The sequence below is a fragment of the Pseudophryne corroboree genome, chromosome 10, assembly GCF_028390025.1.
Source record: "Pseudophryne corroboree isolate aPseCor3 chromosome 10, aPseCor3.hap2, whole genome shotgun sequence".
Lineage (NCBI taxonomy): Eukaryota > Metazoa > Chordata > Amphibia > Anura > Myobatrachidae > Pseudophryne > Pseudophryne corroboree.
Window position 1 is genome coordinate 233,420,201 of NC_086453.1, and position 14,327 is coordinate 233,434,527.

Sequence of the window (14,327 nt, forward strand, 5' to 3'; positions counted from 1 at the left end):
GATGACACAAAATGGGGGTGATTTCCGAGTCCTAAAGTTCAGAGTAGGGTTCCAACAAAACCACCAGGTCTATGTATTTTTCATCCCATCCACAAGCGCACCAGATGAGGCAGCCATTTTGGGCGCACTTCGAAGATTACACTGTGGGAGGTGAGCCATACAAGGGCCCAGTGCATATATGTGAATACTGACACTTGTGTAAGTAGTATATGATGTACCCTGTATGTAGGGCGCAATGGCAGGGTGTGCAATCAGTGGAGGTAAACATTACAGGAAAAGCACACAGTGGGGTGGAAGAGAAAAGAAAAACAGGAGGGGAAAAACAATTGCAGGTAATCAGTGGCAGAAGGAAAATTGGGATAACATTATATTGATAAGTTCATAGTACGGGTGGGTATGAGAATGTGGGGAGCTCACTCAGGACCAATGGAAATGTCCCTGCTCTGCCTGGTCATGGTGCTCTCCCACCACAGTTCCCTGCTCATCTTGAAGGTTAGGCCCAGGGGTAGACTTGATGTTCTCAGCCAGAGAGATGTAAGCCTGGTCCTGGAGTTCTCATGGTAGAGGTGAGGAGAGGCCACATAATGATTCTGAGCTTTGTGGTTGTAATGCGGTCCTTCTGTTATCTTGTTGGTTTGTTTGCATTCTGTTTTACTTTGGTTTAACACAGGTGTAACACTGCCATTGATTTTGGCTGCCACTTTATAACTAGCCACTTCATATACTAGGCACTGGCGTCCTGACCTATACTGAATAAATAAGTCTACAAACACATGTTCATACTGATTAACCCTATCCCCACACACAGCAACCCTCCACCTTCAGCAAAAGGTGTTAATCAAATCTAACAAATGTAAGGTGAGTAAATCACACTCAATCACTAAGTTCTTTGCATAGTACAGCTATATATCCACTTAGAACAGCTTTCTAAACTTTTAACCATGTAATGTCATTTGAAATAGTCTGCAATATTGTTTTCCTAATAAAACTTTAGTAAAGGCAGTTGAGATAATCTGCAATATTGTTTACCTGAGGATGGAGTCAATTTTGCAATTGATATCAGTTGAAAATGTAACTAATTAAATTTTTTATAGGACCATATTCTGTTTGCAAAAGGTTTGAAATTTCACATTTGAAAGCATAATGAGACAAAAGTTTAACAAGAGTTTTAAAAATGTAGCTCATCTCTAATCTGCATACACTATTTACTGAGTCAGTATAACCTAAATGTGACATGAAATGGTTCGCTGGTTTTCATCATTGCTTAAATCCTATGATTACTATTACCATCATTCAGGAACCATTCCATGGTTAGAAGGGTGGTCTTCAGGTTGCCGACTGTCGGGATCCCGGCGCCGGAATCCCGACAGCCGGCATACCGACAGTTTTTCTCCCTCGTGGGGGTCCACGACCCCCCTGGAGGGAGAATAAATAGCGTGGCGAGCGTAGTGCGCCACCATGCCCGCAGCGTGTCGAGCGCAGCGAGCCCGCAAGGGGCACATTTGTGCTTGCCACGCTGTCGATATGTCGGAGGTTGGGCTTCCAGCACCGGTATGCTGGTCGCCGGGAGCCCGGCCGCCAGCATACCATACCACACCCGGTTTGAACTGTTGAAAGTTGTGAACACTATTGCGCAGACTCCATATTGTTCCTCCAGGGAGGTTTCATTTCCTGTACCAAGATGGCTGTCGACCTAAGTACTGCGCATTCAGAGTACCATCTTATCACTGTGTTAGAGCGCCACAGTGGGGGGCAGTAGTTTTCCATTACTAGGCAAGCAAGCAGTGTCATAAGAGGAGTGCGCTACTTTGCAGACTCCAGTCTTTCTGTCTTCCAGGGAGGATTTATGCCGAACCCGCTCATCTCTAGCCCTAACCAAAGATGGTCACCAAGATCTCTACTGAGCATGTGCAGGGGCCATCTTTTCTTTACTTTCTTAGAGCATCACAGTGGTAGACACAGGTCTTCTACGTAGCTCCAGAGAGACCTGCAATTACCTGTAATTCACAATGATTCCGATATTCCTGTACCACTACCCAGTGCCTACATACACGTAACGGCTGCTAGACTATATGAAATCCCACTCTGCTCAAGCTCCACTCCATCACCAGTGTACATGTAACAGTAAGCACGGGTGTATCTGCTGCCTATCAATAAACCAACACCGCTGGTTAAGTACCCCGTTCCCATGTGTTATCGTGGCTCTGGCAGCCACTTATCGTGGATTATGCTTTGGGAGACATAATCTGCAACAAGTGCAGGGGGGAGTCTGGTGTTGGCAACCAGGAGATATTGCCTGCAACCCAATGCATATTAATGAAGGACGGAACAGTGCCGCCCAGAAGGCGACCTGTGGGAGCACGCAATAGTGCATACACAGTAGGTGATATGCACGATTTGTCGTGCCAATACGGCAAATTGAGCCTATATTAGCTTAGTGTGTATCCATTAAGGTGTATGGCTAGCTTACCTCTCTCTGCACATTTTAAATCTGCCCCACCTGCATGGTGTTACCAAGTTGCAGTTACTAGCTCTGTTTCGCTTTGCCATACTTTACATACATGCCTTGTTTGTTCAATTAAAATGTGGCTATTTAAAAGGTCTCCTTTCATTCATATACTCTAATCTTCTCATCTGTGAAACGATATACTTGTTATTTTTTTCTGTAAAGTTTAATCTAATTGAATGGCACAAAGCAGTTATGTTTCATCGACCATAGTCACTGTTCTCAGCCATCAGCCCCTAATGATTCCTTTTTATGTGGCACCGTGTTTTTCCTCTTTATGTTGAAATGTCAGTTATTGTACGTGTGACATTTTGTGGTCATCTTTTAAGTTTAGATATGGCATTTGACTCAATTATTCTAAAAGGCACATATTTAGAGCATAAAAGGACCTTCTCTTACTTATACTAGTCATCTGCCTTTCTTCAAATATCACAATGACAGGTGATCAGTAAGGACGGGAGAAATTTTATTGAGACATTATTCTCACTGACACCCCATAATAACTTCACTTAAAAAGGTCAAAAGAGCATTTAGTATATTCATTCTTGTCTAGCCAAATACTGTATTGCTTGTCTTTCCATAAGGCATCAATCAGTTACTGGAGTTCTCAACCTTTACCAGCCTGTGAAACAGAGATAATCTAGGAATGAGCCTTGGGATCCTTGGCCCATTGCAGAATTAATAATGCATTTCATTTTAATTACTTAGATCAGTTATCTACCTAATAGCAATGCAACTATTTGCAGCGCATGGTAGAAAAGTATTATCTTGCCCCAATGAGTGATGTAGTCTAAAGTTCGACAATAATTACCAATATTGACATTCATAATGCCAACACCACAATATCGACATTTATGAAGTCAACATTATTAAACTGTTGATATGCAACATGTCGTCATTCTCAGAATGTCAACAGATTAAATGGCGACATTGGCCCTCATTCAGAGTTGTTCACTCGCTGCTAATTTTAGCAGAATTGCTAATAGGCTAAAATCCGGCAGTTCTGCGCATGCGTATGCACAGCAGGACGCACGCGCTAAGCAAATTTACACAAAACTATGCTATTTTACTCACAGGCGAACAAAGCTTTTCAATCGCTCTGCTGATTGACAGGAAGTGGGTGTTTCTGGGCGGAAACTGGCCGTTTTCAGGGAGTGTGCTAAAAAAACGCAGGCGTGCCAGGTAAAAACGCAGGAGTGGCTGGAGAAATGGAGGAGTGGCTGGTCGGACGCTGGGCGTGTTTGTGACGTCAAACCAGGAACTAAACGGACTGAGGTGATCGCAATCTAGGAGTAGGTCTGGAGCTACTCAGAAACTGCAAGGAAATTGCTTTCGTTAGCAACAGTGGCGGAACAAGCAAGCGGTGGGCCCAGGTGCGACAAAATGCTTTGGGCCCCCCCCCCATCCAAGTCCACCCCGGGGGCAGTGCGCGCCGTAGGCGCGTGCAAAAATACATAGTGGCGTGGCTTCGTGGGGAAGGGGTGTGGCCACAAAATAATACCAACACAGTAGTCTCCATTATTCAAATTACGCCGCACAGTAGCACCACTACACCAGGTAGAGACCCTTTTACACCTTACAGCGAACAGATTCCTCTTTTTACACATTACAGCAGACAGCGTGCCCTTTTTACACATAACGGCAGACAGCGTGCCCTTTTTACACATAACGGCAGACCGCGTGCCCTTGTTACACATTACGGCAGACAGCGTGCCCTTTTTACACATTACGGTAGACAGCGTGCCCTTGTTACACATTACGGCAGACAGCGTGCCCTTGTTACACATTACGGCAGACAGCGTCCCCATTTTTACACATTACGGCAGGCAGATTCCTCCTTTTTACACATAGCAGCAGGCAGATTCCCCATTTTTACACATAGCGTCAGGCAGCCCCCCTTTTTTACACATTACGGCAGGCAGATTCCCCATTTTTACACATAGCGTCGGGCAGATTACCCCTTTTTACACATAACGGCAGACCGCGTGCCCTTGTTACACATTACGGCAGACAGCGTGCCCTTTTTACACATTACGGCAGACAGCGTGCCCTTGTTACACATTACGGCAGACAGCGTCCCCATTTTTACACATTTCGGCAGGCAGATTCCCCTTTTTACACATAGTGGCAGGCAGTCCCCCCTTTTTACACATTGCGGCAGGTAGTCCCCCCTTTTTACACATTGCGGCAGGCAGTCCCCCCTTTTTACACAGTGCGGCAGGCAGTCCCCCCTTTTTACACATTGCGGCAGGCAGTCCCCCCTTTTTACACATTGCGGCAGGTAGTCCCCCCTTTTTACACATTGCGGCAGGCAGTCCCCCCTTTTTACACATTGCGGCAGGTAGTCCCCCCTTTTTACACATTGCGGCAGGCAGTCCCCCCTTTTTACACAGTGCGGCAGGCAGTCCCCCCTTTTTACACATTGCGGCAGGTAGTCCCCCCTTTTTACACATTGCGGCAGGCAGGCACAAGAAAGAAAGAAGGAAAGAAAAAGAAAGAAAGAAAGAAAGAAAGAAAGAAAGAAAGAAAGAAAGAAAGAAAGAAAGAAGAATTATACTTACCCTCAGGCTCCTCGGTGCAGCTGCGTCAGACGACGATTCCCGGGCAGTAGAGAATGAGGAGGAGGGAGCCGGAGGACGGAGCCGCAGCAGCGCTTTGTTACTGGTGGAGGCGCTGCTGCTGCTGCCCCTCTGCTTCCCTATAGGCTGTTCTCGGAAGACAGCCTATAGGGAAGCAGAGGAGCAGCAGCAGCAGCGCCTCCACCAGTAACAAAGCGCTGCTGCGGCTCCGTCCTCCGGCTCCCTCCTCCTTCCCCCGTCTGTACCGCTGCTCAGCTCCTATCTCCGGGCGGCTGTGCGCTGCGGGCAGCGGTTGCCTGCAGCGCACAGCGGCATGTAATGAGTCAGTTTGACTCATTACATGCTTGGGCCCCTGGACAGAGGCGGGCCCCAGTGCAGTGCACTGCCTGCACTGCCGGTAGTTCCGCCTCTGGTTAGCAATTCTGCTATGCTAAGATACACTCCCAGAGGGCGGCGGCTTTGTGTTTGCATTTCTGCTAAAAGTAGCTAGCGAGCGAACAACTCGGAATGAGGGCCATTGTGAGAATGTCAACATTAGGGTTAGGCTGGGGGGGAAGGTTAGGGTTAGGCATTAGCTGGAGGGCTAAGGATTAGGCTTAGCAGAGAAATAGTCACCAGAACGTTGGATCAGACGTCTGACCTGGAAGTCACATGACAGGCCAGGACCCAGAAGATACCACTGAAGTCACTGCAGAGATGGTGCATGAAATAAATGGCTCTCTGGCATGGCACCAGTCAGGGCTATTCCCAGAGCCGGCCCTAACCAATATGATGTCCTAGGCAAGATTTTGGCTGGTGCCCCCTGCAACGCCGCTATTTCCGCCTCTGATCCTGCACCCCTTTCCCACCACCATCACCCCTCACCCACAGCAGTCCTCATTTTGGTGTTCCTACCCCCACATTTTAAATAGGAACAGTGCGCACATTCGGCGCACAGCCCAAAAAGGGGCATGTTCTTGCTGGGAAGGGGCATGGCCACACAATAGTACCCCCAATTCAAATGACGCCACACAGTAGTGCAATTTTATTCACATTTTACTATGCGATAGTGTCCCTTATTCACGATACATCACACAGGAGTACCACTTTACTTATATATGTTACTCTTTACAGTAGTGCCCCTTATTCACATTACACCACACCATATTGCTCTTTATTCACATTAGACCACACAGTAGTGCCCTTTTTTTACATTACGCCACACAGTGGAGCACCTAATTCACATAATGCCACCCATTAGTAATGCATTTATACACATATTACCACACAGTAATGCCCCTTACACATATGACCACATTATTAATGCATTTATACACATGACAAACATAATGCCCCTTACACATATGCCGAACACTATTGCACAACCAACCCACCCGCACACAGCACTCACATGGCCGCTAACACTGTGACCTCGGTCTCTGCTTGGATACAGATGTGTCCTCATACATCTTGCCTCAATACACCATGCAGCAGGAGATGCCTGGCGTGAGTCAGTTTGCAGCTCTACCTTTTCGCCGAAAATGCATCTTATTTGCATTGCTATGTCACTAGGATGCACAAGCAGCTTCTGCTGATTAAACTGATATGTGGTATGCCTATATTCTATGTGCGACTGTGGCTGTATCTGCATACCAAATGGTACATTACAGTGATTTCCAGGAATACACTGTAACTTAGAATTTCATATGCAGATCCACCACAGTTACACACAGAATATAGGCATGCCACATATCATTTTAATCAGCAGAAGCTGCTTGTGCCTTTAGGCATTCCAAATGCCGGGCAAATCATGGTCTGAACATCTGCATAGGATCCCTACCCTTCACACCTAGATATATGCACGGTAGTATCAGGAGGGCAGAATATACCATATAGTACAAAAGAAACCAACTTCCCTATTTATATACCAATATAGGTCACAAATGAAGTGGGTTGGTGATGCTCCCCAGAGCCAGATAAGCAGTATAGAATATATGTAGAGGAAAGAAGGCTCTTTTTGGGGGCACTCTTATGGTGTGTACACACGGTGAGATCCTTGCTATGCCCGATTTTCACATTGCTATTTCCCCTGAACTCCCCGGAGCCCAGCACCACAGATTTTGACTAACTTTACTTGAGATATGGACTATGTGTTCTTACGATTTTGGCTTATGTGAGATTTTGGTTTATGTGAGATTTAATTGACATGTGAGATAAACTAGATAGTACACCGATCTAGCAAGGATTGACTTGCCTGCACAGTCTATCTTTTCTTGCGATCCCGACCTGGCGGGACCGCGCATTGTGATCGAATCGGGATCGCAAGTGCCATAACACCTTGCGATTTGCACTAACTTTTCTTGCGATTTTGACTATATAGTCAAAATCGAAAGAAAAAATCTCACCGTGTGTACACACCATTATACTGAAATCAACAGATGTTCAAAACTTAACCTTTATACATTACATTTAAAATAAGATGGAGGAACCCCGAAAAAAAGGACATGTACACACAAACATGTATATATCCAGTAATCATCCGCTACATGCGGTATATTCGCAAGTAGGCTTTAAATACAGTACAGAAAACAAAAAAAAGGGAAAAATCCACAATTTACTACTGTAAATATTGGCCGCCAGTTAGTGTGATATCATATCACAGAACCACATTAGTACACACTTCTCTTTTGCTTGTGTGTGTACCTATTATTCCCAGCTAATATGGAGGCGCTAGTAAGCAAAGATACTCTTGCAATTTATCACAATTTACAAGACTTATTTCCCTAGACCAGTGGTTTCCAAACTTTTTTGAATCACGACGCCCCAGAATATAAGAATTTTTTTCACGGCAACTCTAGGCCAAAAATTTCTTATTGAGAAATTTAGAAAGAAATATTACATTAAGTAGATCACATTTATATGTCATCCTTAGGGTCAGTTGTGTGGTGAGGGACAAGATTTGCTTCTGTTTGACCACATATTTTATGACTGGCAGCCACCAGCACTGGTTTTGCCTATTATATTGACCATGAATAATTTGAATTGATCCTGGACCAGCAAACCCAGGGCACCCCTGCAAGTGTCCCGAGGCACTCCAGGGAGCCACGGCACACAGTTTGGGAACCTCTGCCCTAGACCAAAACAGAGCAAAGTATGCAAAAGGGTACAGAGTTAAATAATTATTAGAGGTGTGCACCGGAAATTTTTCGGGTTTTGTGTTTTGGTTTTAGATTCGGTTCCGCGGCCGTGTTTTGGATTCGGACGCGTTTTGGCAAAACCACTCTGAAATTTTTTTCGTCGGATTCGGGTGAGTTTTGGATTCGGGTGTTTTTTTACAAAAACCCCTCAAAAACAGCTTAAATCATAGAATTTGGGGGTCATTTTGATCCCATAGTATTATTAACCTCAATAACCATAATTTCCACTCATTTCCAGTCTATTCTGAACACCTCACACCTCACAATATTATTTTTAGTCCTAAAATTTGCACCAAGGTCACTGTGTGACTAAACTAAGCGACCCAAGTGGCCGACACAAACACCTGGCCCATCTAGGAGTGGCACTGCAGTGTCAGACAGGATGGCAGATTAAAAAAATAGTCCCCAAACAGCACATGATGCAAAGAAAAAAAGAGGTGCACCAAGGTCGCTTTGTGACTAAGCTAAGCGACCCAAGTGGCCGACACAAACACCTGGCCCATCTAGGAGTGGCACTGCAGTGTCAGACAGGATGGCAGATTTAAAAAATAGTCCCCAAACAGCACATGATGCAAAGAAAAAAAGAGGTGCACCAAGGTCGTTGTGTGACTAAGCTAAGCGACCCAAATGGCCGACACAAACACCTGGCCCATCTAGGAGTGGCACTGCAGTGTCAGACAGGATGACAGATTTAAAAATAGTCCCCAAATAGCACATGATGCAAAGAAAAAAAGAGGTGACCAAGGTCACTGTGTGACTAAGCTAAGCGACACAAGTGGCCGACACAAACACCTGGCCCATCTAGGAGTGGCACTGCAGTCTCAGACAGGATGGCACTTCAAAAAAATTGTCCCCAAACAGCACATGATGCAAAGAAAAAAAGAGGCGCACCAAGGTTGCTGTGTGACTAAGCTAAGCGACACAAGTGGCCGACACAAACACCTGGCCCATCTAGGAGTGACACTGCAGTGTCAATCAAGACAGGATGGCACTTCAAAAAAATTGTCCCCAAACAGCACACGATGCAAAGAAAAAAAGAGGCGCACCAAGGTCGCTGTGTGACTAAGCTAAGCGACACAAGTGGCCGACACAAACACCTGGCCCATCTAGGAGTGGCACTGCAGTGTCAGACAGGATGGCACTTCAAATAAATAGTCCCCAAACAGCACATGATGCAAATCAAAAAAGAGGCACACCAAGGTCGCTGTGTGACTAAGCTAAGCGACACAAGTGGCCGACACAAACACCTGGCCCATCTAGGAGTGGCACTGCAGTGTCAGACAGGATGGCAGATTTAAAAAATAGTCCCCAAATAGCACATGATGCAAAGAAAAAAAGAGGTGACCAAGGTCGCTGTGTGACTAAGCTAAGTGACCCAAGTGGCCGACACAAACACCTGGCCCATCTAGGAGTGGCACTGCAGTGTCAGACAGGATGGCAGATTAAAAAAATAGTCCCCAAACAGCACATGATGCAAAGAAAAAAAGAGGTGCACCAAGGTCGCTGTGTGACTAAGCTAAGCGACCCAAGTGGCCGACACAAACACCTGGCCCATCTAGGAGTGGCACTGCAGTGTCAGACAGGATGGCAGATTAAAAAAATAGTCCCCAAACAGCACATGATGCAAAGAAAAAAAGAGGTGCACCAAGGTCGCTGTGTGAGTAAGCTAAGCGACCCAAGTGGCCGACACAAACACCTGGCCCATCTAGGAGTGTCACTGCAGTGTCAGACAGGATGGCAGATTAAAAAAATAGTCCCCAAACAGCACATGATGCAAAGAGAAAAAGAAGTGCACCAAGGTCGCTGTGTGACTAAGCTAAGCGACCCAAGTGGCCGACACAAACACCTGGCCCATCTAGGAGTGGCACTGCAGTGTCAGACAGGATGGCAGATTTAAAAAATAGTCCCCAAACAGCACATGATGCAAAGAAAAAAAGAGGTGCACCAAGGTCGCTGTGTGACTAAGCTAAGCTACCCAAGTGGCAGACACAAACACCTGGCCCATCTAGGAGTGGCACTGCAGTGTCAGACAGGATGGCAAATTTAAAAAATAGTCCCCAAACAGCACATGATGCAAAGAAAAAAAGAGGTGCACCAAGGTCACTGTGTGACTAAGCTAAGCGACCCAAATGGCCGACACAAACACCTGGCCCATCTAGGTGTGGCACTGCAGTGTCAGACAGGATGGCAGATTAAAAAAATAGTCCCCAAACAGCACATGATGCAAAGAAAAAAAGAGGTGCAATGAGGTAGCTGTGTGACTAAACTAAGCGACCCAAGTGGCCGACACAAACACCTGGCCCATCTAGGAGTGGCACTGCAGTTTTCTAGCGAGAGGATGAGTGCTTCCATCCTCATGTGAATCTGAACCACTAGCCATGAACATAGGCCAGGGCCTCAGCCGTTCCTTGCCACTCCGTGTCGTAAATGGCATATTGGCAAGTTTACGCTTCTCCTCAGACGCTTTTAATTTTGATTTTTGGGTCATTTTACTGAACTTTTGTTTTTTGGATTTTACATGCTCTCTACTATGACATTGGGCATCGGCCTTGGCAGACGACGTTGATGGTATTTCATCGTCTCGGCCATGACTAGTGGCAGCAGCTTCAGCACGAGGTGGAAGTGGATCTTGATCTTTCCCTATTTTACCCTCCACATTTTTGTTCTCCATTTTTTAATGTGTGGAATTATATGCCAGTACTATATCAATAGCAATGGCCTACTGTACCGTACTGCTACATATTATATACTGGTGGTCAGCAAAATTCTGCACTGTCCTCCTACTACTGCGCACAACAACTAAAATGCACCACAGGTATGGATGGATAGTATATTTGACGACACAGAGGTAGGTAGAGCAGTGGACTACTGTACCGTACTGCTATATATTATATACTGGTGGTCAGCAAAATTATGCACTGTCCTCCTACTATATATACACTGCGCACAACAACTAAAATGCACCACATGTATGGATGGATAGTATACTTGACGACACAGAGGTAGGTAGAGCAGTGGCCTACTGTACCGTACTGCTATATATTATATACTGGTGGTCAGCAAAATTCTGCACTGTCCTCCTGCTATATATACTGCGCACAACAACTAAAATGCACCACAGGTATGGATGGATAGTACACTTGACGACACAGAGGTAGGTAGAGCTACTGTACCGTACTCCGTGTATATAAAAACCTGCTGGTATTCTGATCTTAAGCGCAAGAAACAAACAATAGGCAGCTTAGTTAAGTGGATAGATGGTGAGTGTCCCTCCAATACACTCAAATGGATACTGAACAGATAGATAAAGTTATCAATCCACTATACCAAGCGCCACTTCCACCCTATGTGTTAATCACTTAATTTGTGAAAATAATCATAGAGTATACATCCCTTATATGCATCAATCTTCTTATTGCTTCCAGATTTCAGACAACATCATCGGTCCAGCATATGAAAAATAGAATAAATCCCATGTGTAGTATGTCAGATTTAATGCACAAATAACATAGGAAAAAAAAACATGCAAACAAACAAGATCCCTCTGTAACTCCAGTGCAATGTCCCCCGAGAGCTAAAACAATTACCGAATACCGTGGAGAACTGGTGAAAAAACAGTTCTCAAACAGGTGTTGTTAAATCAGTCAGCCCAATCCACCCGGGTGGAAATGGTTGAGATGTTTAGCCGGTTACCGCTCGCTGCTCTCAAGGTCTGTCTGGAGTCCTGGGGTCCACAACACTCGTGTAGCCAACGCGTTTCAACCCGTGCATCCGGGTCTTTTTCAAGGCAGTGTGTTGTGGTATTGACCAAAAATCCCTTTTAAATAAGTCCCGTCCAATCAGATCCGTTGTGCGGTGACGTCCGTTTCCCGCTCTTGCCGTCCTTTATTCACCGGAAGTTCCGTCATTTCTACTTCCGCCCGCTCTATCCGGCGGTCGTCCTTCCGCCCTCACCTCCTGCCGGAAGTGCGGTTGTAGCGTCTATCCCGTTCTCCGGAGCTACATGGAGCCGCCTACTACACCCAACCACGTGGGTCTGGCCGCATGTGCTCCCGGAAATGATGTATCTAAACTTATCCACGCACTTCCTTTAAAGCTCTAATGTCCATCGGAAGTGCTGGAATAAAATATAAACAAAAACACGTATTTAAAAACCCTTAATGGTAATGGTTCAATCTTCACATATTATAATATTCTAACAATTAAAACACCAGATTTCTATTAAAAAGATCATTAAAACATACAATTCATAAAAACCATTTAAGTTCAAAATTGTTATTTAGACCATAAGGTTCCAATGTATTGCAGTCATAAATCAATTGCATTTCCCTCTTGGCTAGGTTAGAGGCAATATCTCTCTGACGCTGATTACATTTGACCAAGGTTAATCCTGCAAATCTAACAATGTGTCTCGTGGAACACTTATGGAATTTTTTAAAGTGGGCAGAAAGAGCGTGTGTATCCAGCCCCTTTTTTATATTCCTACAATGCTCCCCAATTCTTACTTTAAGAGCCCTGGAGGTACGGCCTATATAAAACAGGTGACAAGTGCATTCGATACAATAAATGACATTACTTGTATTACAAGTTATAAAATCTTTTACAGACACATTATTTCCGTTAATTGCTAGTGAACAACTCGGAATGAGGGCCTATGGGGGTCATTCCGAGTTGTTCGCTCGCAAGCTGCTTTTAGCAGCTTTGCACACGCTAAGCCGCCGCCTACTGGGAGTGAATCTTAGCTTATCAAAATTGCAAACGAAAGATTAGCAGAATTGCGAACAGACACTTCTTAGCAGTTTCTGAGTAGCTCCAGACTTACTCTGCATCTGCGATCAGTTCAGTCAGTTTCGTTCCTGGTTTGACGTCACAAACACACCCAGCGTTCGCCCAGACACTCCTCCGTTTCTCCAGCCACTCCCGCGTTTTTCCCAGAAACGGTAGCGTTTTTTCACACACACCCATAAAACGGCCAGTTTCCGCCCAGAAACACCCACTTCCTGTCAATCACATTACGATCACCAGAACGAAGAAAAAACCTCGTAATGCCGTGAGTAAAATTGCTAACTGCATAGCAAATTTACTTGGCGCAGTCGCAGTGCGAACATTGCGCATGCGCATTAGCGACTAATCGCTCCGTTGCGAGAAAAAAATAACGAGCGAACAACTCGGAATGACCCCCTATATACGCACACACACACATTCACACACACATATATATATATGGGCAGTACGGATGGTGTAATGGTTAGCATTACTGCCTCACAGCACTGAGGTCATGGGTTCAATTCCCACCATGGCCCTAACTGTGTGGAGTTTGTATATTCTCCCCGTACTTGCGTGGGTTTCCTCCCACAATCCAAAAATATACTGGTAGGCTAATTGGCTCCCAACAAAATTAACCCTAGCATGAATGTGTGTGCGTGTACATGTGATAGGGAATATAGGCCCTCATTCCGAGTCGTTCGCTCGTTCTTTTTTTTCGCATCGCAGTGAAAATCAGCTTAGAGCGCATGCGCAATGTTCGCACTGCGACTGCGCTAAGTAATTCTGCTATGAAGAAAGGATTTTTACTCACGGCTTTTTGTTCGCACCGGCGAACGTAGTGTGATTGACAGGAAATGGGTGTTACTGGGCGGAAACACGGCGTTTTATGGGCGTGTGGCTGAAAACGCTACCGTTTCCGGAAAAAACGCAGGAGTGGCCGGAGAAACGGGGGAGTGTCTGGGCGAACGCTGGGAGTGTTTGTGACGTCAAACCAGGAACGACAAGCACTGAACTGATCGCACAGGCAGAGTAAGTCTGGAGCTACTCTAAAACTGCTAAGTTTTTTTTGTTCGCAATATTGCGTAAACTTCGTTCGCACTTTTAAGATGCTAAGATACACTCCCAGTAGGCTAGACTAAGCGTGTGTAACTCTGCTAAATTCGCCTTGCGACCGATCAACTCGGAATGAGGGCCATAGATTGTAAGCTCCACTGGGGCAGGGACTGATGTGAATGACTGAATATTCTCTGTACAGCGCTGCGGAATTTGTGTGCGCTATATAAATAACTGGTAATAATA